The sequence below is a fragment of the Gallus gallus genome, chromosome 3 (assembly GCF_016699485.2).
Source record: "Gallus gallus isolate bGalGal1 chromosome 3, bGalGal1.mat.broiler.GRCg7b, whole genome shotgun sequence".
In the NCBI taxonomy this organism is placed as follows: Eukaryota; Metazoa; Chordata; class Aves; order Galliformes; family Phasianidae; genus Gallus; species Gallus gallus.
In genome coordinates, this window is record NC_052534.1 from 85,170,580 (window position 1) to 85,186,328 (window position 15,749).

General features: G+C 36.6%; 1 protein-coding gene across 1 annotated transcript in view; it reads left to right on the forward strand.

Moving 5' to 3' along the window:
- EYS (eyes shut homolog) overlaps positions 1 to 15,749 on the forward strand; it is a 676,382-nt gene that overhangs the window by 580,905 nt on the left and 79,728 nt on the right. The gene's annotated exons all lie outside the window — the stretch shown is intronic.

Sequence of the window (15,749 nt, forward strand, 5' to 3'; positions counted from 1 at the left end):
TATAATTTCCTGTGTAATAAGCAATAACCTAAAACCTGTCCTGATAATGTTAAATAGGAAATGTGACATTTTCATGCCTAACAAAAGAAATTTTTCAACTTCTTTGCTTACGTTAAAACAGACATAAAATGTAATTACATTGTACATGCTGCATGTGTATTGAGTTGCTACTAGAATTCCTTCAGGATCAGCTACTTCCCTGGCCTGGTGACCAGTTCAGAATCTTTTTATAGGTAAGACAAAATCACATAACATCTTCTTCTTCTGTCTGACAACTCTGTATCTTGCCAGGCCTGTACCCTCACCCATCTTCATGGTGTTCTGTGTAGACAGGCTGCATGTCTTTGTGACCATGCTATGAAAACACCAACAAGTAAGTCATCAACTTCAGCAACTGTGAATAGTATTCTCAAAGAAACTTTGAAAGTTAGAGTGCATCATGATGAACCTGTAGGTCCCTAGTGGTGTCCTTGAACCTCTAGATGAGGGTCAGAGAAGCAGAATTCCTCCATTGTACTAGCAGAGCAAGTCCAAGAGTCAGACTTGAGTCAGAGCAATCCCAGATATGTGTAGAGACTACGAGAAGAATTCAGTGTGAGCAGCCCTGCAAAGAAGGACTTGGAGGCTCTGGTGGGTGGAAAGCTGGACATGAGTCAGCAGTGTGCACTTGCAGCCCAGAAGGCCAACAGTATCTTTGGCTACATCAAGAGAGGGATAACCAGCAGGGAGAAGGAGGTGATTCTCTGCCATTGCAAGGCCCCATCTGGAGTACTGTATCCAGGACTGGGGCCCCCAGCTCAATAAAGAGGTGGAGTTGTTGGAAGGTGTCTGGATGAGGGTAAATGTAACTCTTATGAAGAAAGGTTGATGAAGCTGGGTTTGTTTAACCTGGAGAAGAGAAGGCTCTGGAGAGACCTCATTGCAACTTTCTACTACTATATACAAGAGGGAGACTGACCTTTTGTCTGGTCTGATAGTGATAGGGCACAGGGGAATGGCTTGTCACTCTCCAAGAGGGGACATTTCAGATGTTAGGAAGAAATTTTTCATTCAGAGGGTGGCACAAGCTGCCCAGAGAAGATGGGGATGCCCCATCCCTGAAGGTATTCACGGTCCTGGGATGGGGCCCTGGGCAGCCTGATCATATGGGTGATAACCCTGTCCACAATAGAGGCATATGATATTTAAGGTCCCTTCCAATCTAAGCCATTTTAAGATCTAATGATTCGATGAAAGTGGAAATAGGATCCAGAAGTGTTCTAGGCTTACAGCAAAGAAGATGGTGGTTCAATTGAGTGATTGTTCAGTTGAAGCACAGTAGGTTTTTAAGTCATACTAATTTGGTCACTGTTTAAGGGACTTCTCATTTGAGAACTTGGCATTTGATGGATTTTTTTAAGCGTGCCAAGTGTGTTTAAAAAGCATTCAGGTTCTACAGCTATGACTTCATAACATTCACTTACCAGAACAGGAATTGCTTTTCCAGAGACTGATCATTCCTCTAGCTGTCTCAAAACCAATTATCTCTTGGGATTTGGAAGTCCCAGGTTACTAGCTAGGGGTCTTCAGAGAAGCAATTTGTGCATTCCAAAGTCCTGATGCTTCATTTTTCCCACAGTTTGTGCAACACAACTCTATCACTGTATACTGTGTAACGAACTAAGAGAAAAACAAATTGCTTCTTCTCCTCTGAGAAGTGATGAAATTTATGCATGTGTCACATCTACAAGTTTCACTCTTGACGAGTCATGTACCTATCTTCTCCAATTTCTTTGTAGAGGATGTAAACAGAGTGACAAGTCGGAAGGTAAATTTGCTTTTGCTGGCAGGCATTATACACAGACTCTGACAATGCCAAGGCCAGAAACCCCTTTAGGGTATGCTTCACTTTATTCTTTACTGATCCTGTTTCCACAGCTTTCATCAGGTTGAAAAAGTGTGGAAAAGTAATAACTTGCTTACCTTCTGATCAGCCTTGGCAGGTCTGGCTCCAGAACATCTTTAATCTGAACCTGAACAATCCACAAAGCTTGTTATTCTGAATCTGTTGTCTTAAGAAATAAATTGAGTGTTTCAGTGGATGAAGCATCTCCTAAAAGGCATGGTGTGCTGTACACTCTTCCTTCCAGGCAATTACTGCTAATACTATTTAGTAATCTACTTAGTAAGGATACACAGTCCACAAATTCTATGTAGTAGACAGATCCAATTTTAAAGCTATAGTACTTACCACCTTCTTTCTTCAGTGCTTTGGTTACAAACATTCTTTGATAACTCTTGAAGCTGAAAGATAAAAGTCTCTCCTTAGTTCCACAATAGTTTACTAGTTGCTTTATCCTAGCAACTATTTGATAAGCTATTATTCAGATTTACAGGAATCCTGCTGTAAGTCACAGCATGTCATGTGTGAAGTAGGAGAACTGAAAAACCAGAAGTAGACATTCTGTGTATAGTTTCTATTGTTTCAGTGGTATGTGTAGACTGTAATACAGTACTGTTACCTTCAGATGTATGACTGCTGCCAACAAGAGCCAAAAATAATATATAGTGTTGGGTGTACAGGGAAAGGTTTTGATAGTAGGTGGGGCTACAAGAGATGCCTCCTGTTAGAAGAGTCCAGAAACAGCCCCTATCTAGATAAGGATAGGCTCCAGCTGGCTCCAAAAAGGACCTACTGCTTCTAGATCTAAGCCATGAGCAAGAGAGAAAGCTTAAGAGAGGGAAAAGCTGCTGCACAACAGCAACTGGGAGAGAGAAGTGAGAAAATAGGTGAGAAATAGCACTGCAGCCACCAGGGTCAGTGCAGAAGGAAGGCAGGAGGTGCTCCAGGTGCGGAGCAGAAGTTCTCTGCAGCCCAGGAGAGGCCCATGATGGAGCAGGCTGTCCCCATGGGGATCTTTACTGGAACAGTACGGTCCTGGAGGATGAGCCCTGTGGTATGAACTCATATCGGAGCAGTGGTTGGAGAGTTGCAGCCTTTGTGAAGCCCGTGCAGGATCAGTTTGGGAAGAACTGCATCCCATGGGAGGAATCTCACACGTAGCAGGGGCAGAGTGACCATGGAAGAGTGGCAGAAACATCGCTTTACAGGCTGACTGTGGCCTCTGTTCTCCTCTCCCTTCACTGCTCAGGGGAGGAAGTAGAGGAGAGTGGATGGGGGGAAGGTGGTTTTAGTTTGCTTTTGTTTCTCGCTGCTCTAGCCTGTTACCAGTAGGCAATAAGTTGCATTAATCTCCCTTATGGTGAGTCTGTTTGTCCAGTGATGGTAAGTGGTGACTGATCTCCCTGTCTCATTCTCAGCTGATGAGCCTCTTTTTCCAGCATATCTGTGTTTACACAATACGTGCTGTTTACAGGGAGAAGTGAGATAGCAGTGTGGTTGAGCTAAGCTGCCCATCACTGTTAAACAACCATCTTCACAGTACTAAAAACATTCCCATCTCCACCATTAATTGTATTCATTTACCTACTTACTTCTGGGAAAAATTAAAAAAAAAAGAAAAAAGAAAAAAAGAAAAATAAAGTTGTATTTAAATCTTTTTTTCAGATCAAAAAAGCAACAATTTGACATCTCTTATAAAACTATTATTGACTGGTTTAAGATATTGCTAGTTGTTTCACTTATGCTGTTTAATGACACAGAAAGAAAAGATTTTTCATTGCATGTTATTCTTTACGGATTTGGCAACTAACTGGGGCTTTTGCTTCTGGAAGGCCAAGTATTATATAATGAATAACTCAGATATGTTTTATAATGAGCACTGGAGCTTGCCAGCATATACTGCTGTGCATAGACAGGTGTGTTTCATAAGAAACATCTTTTACCCTCATTCTTAAATGAAAGTTACTTACTTGACAAGAATTGGACAGCCAGTGGTGTTGGAATGGCCAAGCAGGACCATGATGGGCCACACAATCACCATTTTGACACACTATGAAACTGTGTAGGACAAAAGCCATTCTGTTTCAAATTATACTGTATCTGATAAGAGTTTTAGTCAAATTTAAATTTCTAATTCTTTACATAACAGTTATTTTGTTAGTTTTTAAAAAGAAAGTATTTTCCTACCTTTGTAAATACCCTATAGCTTTTAGAGGTACTTTTTTAAGTTTACTAGCTCTTTTACGGCATTTTATATCTATGTTTGAAGTAGAATTCCAGAGACTGGTTAATTTCAAAGAGAAAAAAGTGACAAAAATTCAGTAAATTTAGTGTCATATAGTTCTGTGAGTGATTCTGTGAATTCCAAGTTCACTGGATTTTAAGTATGAATTTGGATGGAGATTAACCTTGAAAGTGCTAAATATTCTGTGTTGTCCCCCCAGTTCGTGTGAGCCAGATGTTGCAAACCAAACCTAGTGTTAATTAAAAAGACACATCTGTGTGTGGGAAATAAATTCATAAAATTACTTTACCAGTGATTTGACAGTTGTGAGCCACAATTCTAGTGGCAGTTGATTAAAGCATTTGTTTTAAATTGTATAAAGAAAATGTAGACATAGACAAGCTTGTTTTTTGTAGTGAAGAGTACATTCTCAAAGTTAATTGCTCCCACAAACAATCATGTTTCCAGTGTCTCAAACTATTCTCACAGCGATTACTCTTACTGTTTTTGTTCTCCTTGTATTGGTGCAGCAGATGGGTCCATTAATGTTAATCAATTAACTCAGACTGAAAAATCAAACTCAATTAGCAATAAATTTCAATAGAGAGACACTTGTCTTCAGATTCCAACCACAATGAATGCCATGTGCATCAAATATGCAAGGATGTCAAATTTTCGGTTTTGGTACCTGGCAGCATAATGAATCTCTTTCTAGAATTGGGGATTTCATTTGGAAAGTAGCTTTACTACCATGAACTGGAAAAGTAATATTTTAAATCGTATTTTACAAACTAACTGTTTTCTGCTAACTGGAAGACTGAGCATTTCTTTGTAAGACTTAAAGAACTGATTCATCAAGTTAAAAATTAAATCCAAAACGTCTCCCACAGTTCATCTGAAAAGGTTTTAAATGTCTTTTTAAAAAGTATAAAATGAGTTCTAAATTAGCTTTGTTGAAAGTAAAAGAAATTTTTATAGTGGAACTTGATATGTGATAAAATTCCATATATTGCGGCTGTTTAAAAGAGCAGGTAAAGTGATTTAACAAATGCCATGGTTCCTTTTTTGTATATATCCTCAGTCATTACAACTGTGACTGCTTTTTATAAAAACAACTCAACTGAAGACCGTGGAGACTTTAAAATGTAATTTTGCCTCTTTTTCTGTTCCTATTTCAAAGGGTAGTCATGATGAATCTTTCCCATGTCATGTACTAGAAATGATTCTTGTGCCTTCTTGTGCCCATGTATCAGATATACCCATCAAGTCAGATTTTAGCGGAAGGAATTCATCTAGGGTAGTCTTTTATCTCCTTATAAGCACATTTCTCACATTTTTAGCACAGAGCTACAATTTGCTTCTCGTTCGCACAGTCTGATTTGTGTTGTTCGGATTAAAGATAAAATTGTTACCTAAGAAAGTTCCCATTTCAAAACAGGAACCATTGAAACACCTTCCAGTAATGCTAGTAGCAGTGCAGGTTAACTTCTGAGAATTCCTAGAGGGTTTTCTATTGCAGCTTTATATGTAGAGCAAGAAAGGAATCAGATATTTAGAAATGGCAGGCCTGATTACACTTACACTGATCTCTTACTGGTCAGTTTAATGAACTAAGAGAGTCAGACAGGAACATTATCCAGAACTTCCGGTTTTGTTGTTGTTGTGCTTTATTTTACGAATCTGAATCCTAGTTACTTATTATTAGGATCCATATTCAGTCCAAAACTAATGTTTTAAGCTCTTCTCTGTTCAGCTCTTCCATAGAGATAAACCAATGAAAGAGATTAATTTTTATTTTAGTAGATTTGAAAAGGGAATAGGTTTCCGGATGAGAGTTGAGAATTCTGGTCCTGGACTCAGATACCTTGTTCAGTCCTTCCTCAAGCATTTTTAGAACTTGCACCATACATACTTAAGTAAAGTGATTTGTACAGAGATACCCTGCTTCCTGCTTCCTTCCAAAAGACTATGTTTTTGTTAATTCTGTCAATACTAAAGATGCTCACACACTAGCAACTCTAAAAACAGATGGTATTACTATTTTCATTCATGCTTCTACATGCCATTATTTAGAAAGACTAGTTTGGGAGACTGAACATGTTGGATCCTGTACTCTTCATAAGACTATATAGCTAAATTAGCTGGAGTTCAGTGCATGTGAAAGAGATTCACATTTGGTAATCTGTTGTTTTTTTCTAACACTTATATCAAATTTGGCCTTGGTGAATAAAAAAAATTAAGCTTATTTTCAAATTGTTTTCTTTTTCTAGCAGAGAGACTCTTCATCATATTGGGTTGCACGTGATGTTAGAAATGAGTAATGACACAGAAAATCTTTCACGTTACTTTTGAGAAGTATGAGAGAAAATGCTATTGTGCTTCTCAAAATGATCAAAATAGCATTGGACATAAACTTGTTACATCATATTTTTATAGGAAAGTCAAAGTAGCAATCAAAGCAGACAATCTTATTTTCAATTTTACTAATACTATGTTATTGCTGGAGGTACTAGGACCTGACTACTGTTCTTTATGATCAAGCAAAAGTTCTATTTAAATTCATTCAAAATATGCAGCTCTTTTACCAGTGATTAAAAAGTGGTTCAGTTTCAGAATTTGTTGACTTACTAATTTTTTTTTTTATAGAACTGTTGTTGAAATAAAGTCTGGCAGTTGAGACATAGCATTTGAATGCAAATCAAAGCAAACTTTAGAAAAAGAGATTATCAAAGAGTAAACTTTTCTGTGTTTTTAATATTGTCTGTGAAGTGGTGGTTCTATTAAAAACGTCTGTGGAAAAATCCATTTTTTTTTCTGTTCTTGGACCTGCAGATTTAGTATTCAATTAGTGTGAAAAGTAACTTGCTGAAAACAGAGCATGCAGGAAAAGCAAGGATCCAAGTGTAAATAGGACTTTAAATTCCTGCCTGTTTAGACAATGTGCAAGCTGTGCACAAAATTTGTTAAATGTGATGTTTATACATCATCTTAATTCAGTTGTGCTTAAATCAGAGAAGCTGCCACGGCTAAAATTTTAGTGTGGGTATTGAAATACTAGTAAGTGCCATTTTAATACCAGTCATTCTAGAATGATTTGACTCAATTCCCAGAAATACTATGCAATGTCATTTTCAAGAATTACAGCACAACCAAACCAGAATTTGTGATAGCATTGCTTTCAAAAAAGAGATCATATTTGGTATAGCCTTAAAACAAAAGATATCAGGAAAATGAATTGAATGCTTTCTTTTTTCAAGGCCACTGTGATGTTTAAATGTATACAGAAATACTCAAAAAATGTTTATACATATTTGTCCAACTGGACAAGAAGTTCATACATTCTTGTAAGAATTGTGAAATGATCTTGTGAAAGATCAATGTGTTATTTGTAAAGAATCGTCAGACTTAAGAATTACCTGCTGTGCTGCTAGAGAATTAGTACATCCCTGTTCAAAAAAATACTGTCTTGGACAAAGATAAAAAACTGCTCTTGAAGATTGAATTTCTATAACATAATAACCTTACAAGTTACAAAGATAAAGTAACCTTAAAACCACAAAAAAAAAAAAGCTGTTTTTCCTTCAACTAGGGCCTTCCTTAGGTTATCCTGAATCATAATAGCAGAAGTCTGCACAAGGTTTGACGTGGGTACATTGGCATCATTCATAATCCTTGGAGTCTTCTAGCATTGCTCTATACCAGTTTTGAAACAATAAAAACTATTTCACAACAGCATTTTGAAAGCTGATGCCATTATTTCCAGTAGTAGTTATCTATTGTTTATTTCATTTACCTATTAGCCAGTATCAGTACTGCTCATTTACCTGACTACAATATTCTATCACTAAATAAAAAGTATTTAAAAAAAAAACACTTTAGCAGTGTTTCCTTTAGTTGACAGGCTCCTCTTCATAATAGTTGTGTCTGTGTTATTACCACTTAGTAGTCATACCCAACTAAACAGTGGTCTTGGGGTGTTTGTAGGGTTACAGCTAGTATTGCTTCTTCTCTACTTCAGCTGATAGTGCTTAGGAGTTATGAGTTAAAGGATGAGAGATGTCAAGGCCTGATTTGTATTACTCCAGAAGGCATGAATGTTCAATAAGGGGTACTGTGTTCCCTTGTATTCAGATCCCCTTCTCTATATATCCATCAATTTAGCTATATTGAATGCTTTGAAAAATTCATCTGGCTTGGAGGTCCGAGTCTGTACTAGATTTCTTCTCATGTTACCCTAGTAAGCCATTTTACAGTCAGATAAGAAAACATTTCATTGCTCTGTAGAGAAGTTACATAGAAGACTGACTGTACTTGCTCTTACTATTGTCTTCTAATGTGGTTGTCATATTTGGATTGGATCGTATGAAATAGTTGTATTTGGTTTTGGATATCATACTTATTTCTTCACCTGGACCACTTCTATATATATTAACATATAAATTACTATAACATATTTTGTGTGTGTGTGTGCATGAAAGAGTATAGAACTGCTGTTGGTTTTTCACACTCATATAAGAATAGGTTGTGATGGGAATGCAATCAAGTTCTGAAAAAGTCTAATTGAAGGGAGAATCTCAGGAATCCCCCATGCTGAAATGTCCCAGACAGAAAACATGTACTCAGATGAAGAGTATTATTTGAAGAGTTACTCAAAGTGGTAGTTATAAGGGTTCTTATTTAATATAATCTCTTCCCAGAATTTTCTTAAGATTGCAGAGGGGTATGAGACCCTTAGTAGAGAAGCTCTGGCCATGACATCTTTTTCCTGTTTCCTTTAAGGCTACTAATAGGACATGAAGTTTCATAACTTAGTTTCAGTGTCATCAGAAATTGTGGAAGTGAAGGTCAAGTCTTTCATATGGGAACACTTATATGAATGCATGTATTTGTAAAAACCCTCAGTTTACTATATGGCGAATATTGTTCTTCTGTAGGTATTGTTAATTTATTTGTAATTGTCTTCTCTCGTTATACTGTGGAGTTTTATAAGTTGTTGGTGAGGGTGTGAAGGGTAATTGTGTTTGTTCTGTATCTCCATTCAGTTGTAAGACAACAGCAGGGAAATAAGTAAAGCCCCCAGGAGACAACAGTGATAATAGGAACACAATCTTGAGTGGAGTGAGAGTGGTGTTAATGAAATATAGAGGAGCAGCATTTGTTCAAGATGTGCAATTGCTGTCCAACAAATAGTTTTGTTTTTTTTTTTCTATTTTTCTTGGTGACAGTTTTAGCCCAGCAACTATTCACGGCTTTAATTTATTTTCTTGATCATTATTTAGAGTATAGGTCTGGAAAAGCTATAGTCACTGTAAATAACACAGAAATGTGGTAGAAGGTGATATGGCATCAGTAACAGAGATGTTCAACCTAAAATGCATCCTTCTTAACAAGAGGTTTGGAGTTACAATCTTAGCATTTTGAACACAAATCCAGCTTAAATTGGATTGCTACTATCTGTAGGCTGAAGAATTTCCAGTAATTATTCTTTTTTTATAGTAGTATATAATAATGTAATATATCATCATTATATTTCAGTTGTCATACCCATCCAATTATTCATACACTTTTCCATTGTGTAAGCCATTTGGAGAAACAGTGCAGTATATTTCAGGGTGAAAACCAAGCATAGTAGTTCATTAACCCAAATTCAAGTTGTTGCCTAGATACCTTCAGGGATTAATTATGAAGTTCACACCTTAAAAAATGCACAGATTGTTTTAAATACTTAAATCACATTAAGTATGTTTTCAACATGGTATCTTTTTATGCAATCCAGACTTTTTTCTTGGTATTATTCCTAGTACTGCTACGTGAAGTAGAATTACTACCTGGATAAGGAGACCCATGTAATGGAGAGAGTAAGCTATATAGAAAAATCTAGGGTGAATTGTACTGAAAACTATTTGTGGCTAACAACCATTAAAAATAAATTGGGTATTGTAAGAGTGGCTGTGATTTTTTACCTCTTTTTTTTTTTTTTCTTTGCCCAAGCAGATTTCATGAAGAAGGTAAGGTAAAAGATTGTTGGAGGGCTGAAATTTCCCCTGGACATACAGTCCATATGGTGCTTTTGCTCTAAATTATGAGATACACTTACAGTTTTCCCTCAGTTAACAATATAATTTGCTTCAACACTATTCTCCCTTTTTCTGAAGTACAGTATCCTAAAAAATCTTCCTGATGACTAGTGCCAAGTATGACAATAAGATAGGACTAAATGCTAAACAGTCCTGGACAATATACAGAAGCAAAGTTATGATTCATTTACTTTTTCTTGGTGCTTTCTCTCACTTATTTTCAGTATCCTCACACTCTAGCCTTCCACGAGGTGAAATTTGTCTACTTAAGTGTCACTTAAACTTTGGTGGCCTTCACATTTTGCACTCACAAAATGGCTCCTTGATTTGTCACCACTGCAGGCACAACTGCATGAGCATGCTATGTATAAAAATTCATTTCTTGTCACAGTAAGTCCAATGCAAACACTTAGATTTTAAAAGTTGATGCAATCTTTGAGCATCCTTATACTGTCCCTACTTTGAATAACAGTAGGGTACATAGACTGTATTTATTTCACTGTTGGCAGAGACCAATTTAATTGTTAGGTTTTGAAATTCTTTGAGTGGACAAATATAAAATGTTCTTAACATTGAAATCTAATTTTAGCATGCATTCTTAAACTTAAGTGGAAAATACAAAGCAATCAGGATTTTATTTTATTTGCTTTACAAGTGTTCAGACTGAGCATCCAGATTTATAATGTGACCATTATGCCAGCTCAAGATTCAAGGCTAAATTATAAAGTCAGTTTTCAGCTTCAGCAAATGCTCTCTGGGTCCTGCTGTGTTTCACTTAATAGCAAGGACAAGTGGATTCCATCAGTAGGAGAGCATGTTTTGCATATGAACTACTGCAAGACAATACTGGGATGGAGTAGAATTCAGCATAAGGACACTGTTTTTATTTATAGGCAGTTGCTGGCTTGTTTTCAAGCAAGACTTTAAAGCAGGGTGAATGATTTAGTAGCAGATGTGGAATTATAATAATTCAGTTTTAAAATGAGATGCTGTTTGTCCTGTACCTTGATAGTAAAATGTTACGTTCTAATATGAAAAAGATGGTATTCATGGGCATGATCTTGGTAGGTGCAGAACATGAAAAAACTGTAGTTGAAATGATTATATATTTTTTTCTGCCTGGTAGTAGTGTAGTTAAAACCTCATCTTTTGATCCACTTTCTGTGGATAATTATTTTGTGAAGTAGAGAATGGTTGTACATTATTATACGTGTATTCAATATACATATACATGTATATAGGTTGGTATGTGTAGATATATGGTGACTTTGTTTATCAGTTTTTGTCCATATTTTTGTATGTTTGAGGGTATTTTTTTTTTGTATGAATTGGGCAGTTCCTAATTCCTTGATGTTTATGTTTGCAGCCATTTTCTGTAGGCTAGTTTTAACAATAGGCAGTTTTAGTGATTTTGCCAATACACATATATTTCTCAAGTCCTTGACACAGATCACATACAAATTCTGACGTTTTACGCTAGGAGGATAATCATATGTCTAAATGACTTTTCTATAGGCAGGAACACTGCAACCTTAGCCACAAATCCAAAATACTCAAAGCATCCTGAGTTCGCCCAACACAGATTACCCCAATTTACAGAAACATAACTTGAGACAAAATGAGGAAGGTTATTTATATACCAAATTTCAGTTTTTCTCTCTGCAGCTGTTTTATTATACACTGTTGAAGAGTCTGTGGATGTAAAATAGCCCGTTTCTCAAATAAAATTCGATTTAAAGAAGCATACTCTATTTGTACAATTTAGTTTAAAAATAAACACTGTGATTTAAGTAAGTAGATGCCTCAAAAACTCATTTTCTTTGCCAGGAAAACTATAGAATCCTTGGCTGAGAGAAGTCCTTATTAGCTGTATATTGTTTTGAAGTGAAACACTATTCTGTTTGCCTGGGTTGGTTTTAAACCTCTGCTAGGCTGAAATGAAAGAGCTATAGGTTACTGCCACCTAGAGCTGGAATGTCATCCACTCACTGCTAAAGGGCTGGACGCTGCACTGAAACCCCTCCAGACAAAATGCAGTAGATCTTATAGGTGAGCAAAAGGAGGAGGACTTTTCAAAGCTGACAGTAATTGGGCTTTGCCGGCATTTTATGATATTTAAATAAAAATGGGGCTACTAAGAAAGTAAATCCCACAGCAGCATATTCAAGCAGTTTGCTTTTCACAAAAGCACCTTCCTACTGGCAGTAGCTTTGCAGAAATGTTTAAATTTCACAGAGAGGAAAAAAAGTTTTACTTCTGATAATTCTTACGTCAGACAACATTTGAAGCACTGTGAGATTTACAAATAAATAATTTAAAAAAGAGAGACTATTGTGCCGGGGACTATTTGGTCATTGTGGTTTTGTGGACTGCACCTCTTTTAAAAGGCTTACGATGTTCTTTGTCTCCTGTAACCTCTGTCCCTTCTCTTCTCTGCATTTTTTTTTTCTGCACTTCAGAAAAAAAACAAAAAAGGAAAAAAAACCAGAACACATTTTAAATTAAGACCTCAGGAGAATGGGAATAATAATGCGCAGCAGTGGTATGCCATTTTCTGTGACTGCCCCCACCCCCCCCCCCCCTTTCTTCATTCTGTGCTTCATTGCAGTTATTTGCAATATCTTTTTCAGTAAGTAACATTCAGTATAGCTAACTTCTAATAATTGTCCAGTGCTGCTTAACTCAGTGAATATTGGCATAAAAAAAAATGCTGTGTGCATGGAAAGGAGGGGAAATGGTTGTTTATTTCCATCTGAGTGTATCCTGTTTTTTTCGCTATTGCTGTGATATCTGTGGGTTTTTTTCTATGCTCTTCCTGATTTAATTTCTCATTCTATGCTGCATTGAAGAAGAGTTCTCTATGTGGGCCAATCAAGCTACTTCAGTCCCAAAAGGATTTCTTATGTAAGTAGTTACAGTGAGATTTAGTGAATGATGTATTTTAGTAGAAATGCTATGTTCGTGAAGGTATCCTGTGCAGTGAAGTGTGCAACCACACAGGCAAAAGCCTGTGTACTGCTGCTACCTTATTTTCATTTATAGTACAGAAAACATGTTTTTTATCCTGCACTTAAATATAACTTATTTATGAAAAAGGAATTAAGCCTGAGACTTTGTTTTTCATTTTTGAATGCAGAATGAGCCTAAGAAAAAACAAAGGACTATGTTATTCTTTTAAAGAGATAGTATCAACACATTCCAGCCCATCAGCACTGCCTTTTGTCTGAGCTAACTATGCCTGTAACCAGTATTCTTCAAAGCACTTACCTTTCCTCATATAGGAATTATGATCTGGAATTATGACAGATATGAGTCAGAGAGGCTGAAGTACGCATTCTTTCAGGCAGCATCTCCAATTATTTTTCATGCCAGCAGATGTTATGGGTATGTTCCTCTCTGGCCAATTGTTGGAATCGTTAATAATTAGTGATTGTATGTTTCAGTGTTTACATGTAAAGGAGCTTTATCCTCTGACACGCAGTTTTGAGTTCACACTGCCAGCAGAGTGCATGAAAGAAAATGAAGCTTGGTCCTCATTTTACGTCTGAGCTTACACCATTTTAGAGTTCCGAGATTCCCCTACCTTACGTGGAGCTACTCTGATTTATACCAGTGAAGTGAAAATCTAATCAAGCCCACAGCTGGATGCATTCAACAACTTTTTGTTCACCCAAGATAACTCTGGATGGTATTGATCTGCATTATAGAACTGAACAGAAAACAACAGGAGGGAAATCTGAGAAACGCTGTCTCATTTAGACCCTAATAAAAGCTCTTAAGGTGCTTGTTTCATTGCCGTACTCAGCTGGATCATCTTTAGAAATCAATGAAGGACCTGCAGTCAGAAACATGCATAAAAATGTCTTGAACTTATTAAGTGGTTTCTTTAGTCAGAAGGTAAAGACTGGGAGTGGGAGTGCAGTGGTATGAAAAACGCTGCTGTGTTGGTGATTCAAAATTTGTCTAACTTTGCCTTTATTATTCTTTAAAGCAAAGTGTAGCCGGGTAGAAAGGAAGAGGCAGGGTGGTATAAAGAGAGGTGGAAAACAGAGCACTAAAGCACTGTTTGAGTCATTTCAAACTGCTGGATGAATGACTCTGTAGGAGAGAAATTGCTGTAGTGTCACTGGCTTGCTGCTACCAGCGTGTGTCACTGTAGATGTCAGTGCAAAGTAAAACTGAGGAAAAAAGATATCTACTTGCCTCTCACTTCTGAGACAAAGAAAAGGGCAAAACCTGTTCTGCCTCTAGTGATTGCAGTCATAGATAAGCGTATGTGTTGCTGAGAACTCATCCTTTGGAAAAAAAAAAAAAAAAAAGTCTTTTCATCTTGAGATGACTTTGCAACCCTCACAATAGAATGATTTAAGTGATCCACACAGGTCTGATTAATAACAGCAGGGATCTACCGTAAGCTCTAAATTAATATAAAGTCAATTTGGCCACGTTTGGTTTTTTTAGTATTTTAAGCATTAATATATATTTAATGTTGCTGAAATAAAATACTTGAGGTGTCCCTTAGAGCCCAGTGTTAGTTGAATGCAGCTCGTGATTAAGCAGTACAGAGCTTTGATACTCCAGCTTAAAATTGGCTTTTGAACAAGCGCAGTGCAAACACAGAGGGCAATTGCAAATAAACACTTTGAGATCTCCCTGTTTTGGAATGAACACGTAGAGAAGTATAAAACCAGCCTGTTTTCTCAACATCGATTTAATAGGAAAGGAAGATTAAATCAATATTGTGTCCCAGAGCCACATCAATATGAACAAGAACTCAACATCTCAAGGATATGTTACAGCCAACAGACTTACTTGATTAAATTATTCATAATGATAGTGTGCCAATAATCCTGCCTATTGCATGAACTATTAACATTTTCTCTCCTGACCTCACTATCATCCTGCTTTCTGGAGGGAGTTAATTATTGCAAAGCTGTCAGCTATTGCAGAGATCTTGAACAGAGAAAGATGATATAATGATTTTTCATAAAATTCCTGAAGTGTTAAAGCACTCTTCCTAGAACAATTTTCCAATTAATTCATTGAACTTCAGGAAGTTATTTGCCCTCCCACATTGCTTGTTTGAGTAAAGAAACATATATTAACAAATGAACAGGTTTGGTTTGTTTTGGTTTGTTTCTGTTTTAGTCTAAGGAGGATACAGTGAGGATCTTTTATTTCTTCCTTTGTGAACATATTACCCCTTCCTACAAGCAGTCACCATAGCTACTGGTAAATAGCATTACATTTGCCTTATTCTTTCTGTTTTGAGAAACAGAAGAAAGAAGGGAGGGGGGGAGGAAGGGGTAATTTTTTCAGTAATCAGAAAAGAGAGCACAGTTCTTAAGTAATAACCAATTAGTTCTTTCTGAAAAGTGAGTTTAATTCAGAGTTTTCCTTTATTCTGAAGAGAACATGACTGTGAGCCTTTGCATCTGGTTTTAGCCAACTCTGTACTTAAGATATTTTGTCCCATTAAATTCTTTCATCCATATTTGATACACCTGAAAACAAATCTGCCACAGTGCAATGTGCATAATTACTCGGATGTCCACTTTTGCAATTT